Genomic DNA, 3,887 nt, shown 5'->3' with positions numbered 1-3,887 from the left:
GGTAGGGAATCATTTTGTCAGAAACATGCATATATAGTTTGACAACCATCCCTTATTTTTTTAATTTAAAAAGTAGTATGCTGCAACAGTAAAATAATACATATGCATGAAATAAGTTTGTATTTCCTTTTCCTATTAACATAACTACTGTTAAATACCTTGTATGTCCTTTCACACTTAGCTTTGTTCAAACATACACGTGCATATGAACAAATATAGGGGGAGTTGGGCAGTAGCGCAGGGGTTAAGCGCATGTGGCGCAAAGCCTAAGGACCAGTAGAAGGATCCCGGTTCGAGCCGCCGGCTCCCCACCTGCAGGGGAGTCGCAGGTCTGCAGGTGTCTGTCTTTCTCTCCCGCTCTGTCTTCCCCTCCTCTCTCCATTTCTCTCTGTCCTATCCAACAACAACATCAATAATAACTACAACAATGAAACAACGAGGGCAACAAAAGGAAATAAAGAAATAAAAAAGGAAAAAAAAAATTTTTTTTAATGAACAAATATAGGGAGTTTTAATAAATACTACTTATACACATTATTCTAGTTTACTGTTTTCACTTTACAATGCCACAAATAGTCCAGCACATTAGAGTTCTAGCTTTCCCCTCAAATGTATTTAATAAAACATTTGCGATATAACTTGGCTCAGTCACTTACATATTGTTTACACTGATTTTCCCCTCCCAACTCTCTGATGATCCAACCTCCCCATAACCCATAAACTTGGAAACATTTGTTGTACATAAAACACCAAGAAGTATTTTGTCATTGATATGTAAAAGCAAATCAGGGGCCAGATAGTGGCACACCTGGTTGAGCAGACACATTGCAGAGTGTAAAGACCTGAGTTCAAGTGCCTGGTACCCACCCTTCTGGCAGGGGCAAGTCTCATAAACAGTGAAGAAGTATTGCAAGTATCACCCTCTCTCCCTCCATCTCTATCCAAAATAATAAAGGCAAGTCACAGTTTATATATTACTTTGCTTGTTTTTCCCACTCAAGAAAACCTAGTAGAGGGGCCAGGTGGTGGCACACCTGGTTGATCAAGCACACGTGATAGTGCACAAAGACCTAGATTCAAGCCCCTGGTCTTCACCTGCCTGGGGAAAGCTTTGCAAGTGGTGAAGCAGTGTTGCCTGCATCTGTCTCCCTTCCTTCTTGATTTCTGATTGCCTATTCAATAAATAAAGATAATAAAAAAAGAAAACCTAGTGGAATTTCATTCAAGCCCACAAGAAAACCTAGTGGAATTTCATTCAAGCCCACCAACATAGTTAACTTCTCCACATTAATGGCTTTATAAACAATGGCATAGATATACTGTAATTACTTCCCTTGTCTGATTTTCAATGAGAATTTATTTTAATACTAGTGTTTGCTTTTTTAAAAGCCACGGAAAATAATTTTACAATTCTGTCCTTTATGTATTGGGTTTTAATTCTAAGGGAAGTTTCCTCAGGGTGTCATAAGTTATAACAGATGTCAGATTGCTATTCAAAAAAGCTGTAGGAGCCAGGGAAGTAGCACAATAACTTCTGCTACAGATTTTCATACCTGAGGCTCAAAGGTCCCAAGTTCAATCTGAGCAGAGCTGAGTAGTGCTCTAGTCAAAAATAAATAAAAATATATTTTAAAACTCCCATATGGTTGGGAAAATAGTCAACTGGTAGACCACTGGACTTGTATGCATGCCTGAGGTTCCCAATTTAATGTCAGTTGTTTCTGTCTCATGTGAAATTCTCTCCATTAGAACATATTACCCTGAGGGAGGACTCAAGTCCCCCATCCCTACATGCAAAGGGGAAGCTTCATGAGTGGTATAGTAGTGTTGTAGATGTTTCTCCTCTCAGTATCTCAACTTCTATAAAAAAAAAATTTTATAAAAAGCCACTCAGAATGGTGGAGCTATGTAAGGACTAATCCCTAGTTCTAACTGGCAACAAAAACAAACTTATAAAGTAAAATAAATCCTAAAAAACTAAAACTTGCAGGTTGAGGAGATAGCTCACTGAGTAGGCCATCTGATGAGTAGACTTTTTAAAATATATTTATTTACTCCCTTTTGTTGCTTTTGTTTTTTTAATCTTTATTTATTGGATACAGACAGCCAGAAATCAAGAGGGAAGGGGGTGATAGGGAGATAGACACCTGCAGCCCTGCTTCACCACTCATGAAGCTTCCCCCTGCAGGTAGGGACCGGGGGCTCAAACCCGGGTCCTTGTGCACTATAATACAGGCGCTCAACCAGGTGCACCACCACCTGGCCCTTGTTTTATTGTTGTAGTTATTATTGTCATTATTGGATAGGACAGAGAGAAATGGAGAGAGAAGGGGAAGACAGAAAGGAGTAGAGAAAAACACCTGCAGACTTGCTTCACCGCCTGCAGGTGGGAGCTGGAGGCTCAAATCGGGGTCCTTATGCCAGTCCTTGCACTTTGCGCCACATGCTCTTAACCTGTTGCACTACTGCCCGATTCCTGAGTAGGCATTTCTTTTTGCATCGAAATACCAAAGCACTGAAAGAAGTTTATTTACTGTGGCATCTCTTCTTCTGCGTGAATGAATAGAATTTAAGAGTGCTGAAATCTCTCACGTGCAAGACACCTGCAAAAGACTGAAGGAAAAAAAAACAACTAGCAAAGGGCCCAAGAGATAGCTTACCCCAAATTCAAGACCCTTACTCACTACTTGGAAGCACCATGTGAAGGGGAAGTTTCGTGAACAGTGGGGTAGTGCTATGTAGTCTCTCCTCTGTTTCTCTTTCCCTAGGGCTTTGTCTCTCATTCATGATCTTAAAAAAAAAGAAAGCGTGGTAGAATCATGGAAGCGTTGGTAGCAAAAAAGACAAACAAAGCAAACAAAATTTCATAGGTGATGAATATAGTTGAAACTGTGCTAATTTGAAGGCCTGATGCCCCCAGAAATCACAGGTTCAACTCCTGACACGACATTGTTAAAGGTCAGTAGTGGTCTGATCTTCTCTCTCACTAATCTTATTTTTTTCCAAAGTTAAGATTCATCATGAAATCACCTGGACTTGGAGCATTTTCAATTGTAGATCTTAATCTACAAGTTTTCTTTATCAAGTTTTCTACTTCGATTAATTTATTTATTGGAGACAGAGAAATTGAGAGGGGAGTGGAAGACAGAGAGGGAGAGAAACAGACACCTGGAGCTCAGCTTCACCACTTGTGAAGCGAAATTTCCCCCATAGGTGGGGACCAGCGGCTTGAACCCAGATCCTTGTGCACTCTAATGTGCGCTTAACCAGGCATGCCACCACGTAGCCCTCAAATTTTCTTTTTTAATTGCATTTTTCTTTTAATATTTATTCCCTTTTGTTGCTCTTTTAAAAAAAATTCTAAGAATATTTATTCCCTTTTGTTGCCCTTGTTTTAATTGTTGTAGTTATTGTAGTCATCATTGTCGGATAGGACAGAGAGAAATGGCAAGAGGAGGAGAGGGGGAGAGAAAGATACCAGCAGACCTGCTTCACCGTCTGTGAGGCGACTGCACTGCAGGTGGGGAGCCGGGGCTCAAAACAGGATCATTATGCCAGTTCTTGCACTTTGCGCCACATGCACTTAACCCTCTGTGCTACCACCCGACTCCTAAATTTTCTACTGCTTATGGCAATGTTCACAATTTATGTTTTGATAAAAAATCAGTGTCCTACATTTAAATAATATGCTATTTTAGGGCTAAGAAAATAACTCAGTTCATTCCCATGTGCATAATCCAGGTTTAAGCCTAATCCACACACTGAAGGTAACTTTGGTATTGTGGTCTCTAATCTCCTGACTCTTTCTCTCCCTATGTCTCTAGCTGAAAAAGTCATCCTAGACCAGCAGAGCACCAGAGATGATAAAAAATGTTCTAGAAGTTGCA

The 3,887-nt window shown here is 40.2% G+C and overlaps 1 long non-coding RNA gene across 1 annotated transcript; it reads right to left on the bottom strand.

Annotated features, from left to right (window-relative positions):
* Positions 1 to 467: 467 nt before the first annotated feature.
* Positions 468 to 1,865, bottom strand: LOC132536809 (uncharacterized). The gene is made up of 2 exons (XR_009548344.1): positions 1,241 to 1,865; positions 468 to 1,207 (listed from the first exon to the last, which is right to left on the bottom strand). It is a non-coding gene; the product is annotated as an uncharacterized LOC132536809 (long non-coding RNA).
* Between the last annotated feature and the right edge of the window lie 2,022 nt (positions 1,866 to 3,887).

This window comes from Erinaceus europaeus, chromosome 2 (genome assembly GCF_950295315.1).
Source record: "Erinaceus europaeus chromosome 2, mEriEur2.1, whole genome shotgun sequence".
Lineage (NCBI taxonomy): Eukaryota > Metazoa > Chordata > Mammalia > Eulipotyphla > Erinaceidae > Erinaceus > Erinaceus europaeus.
This window is presented reverse-complemented; position numbering and strand designations above follow the sequence as displayed.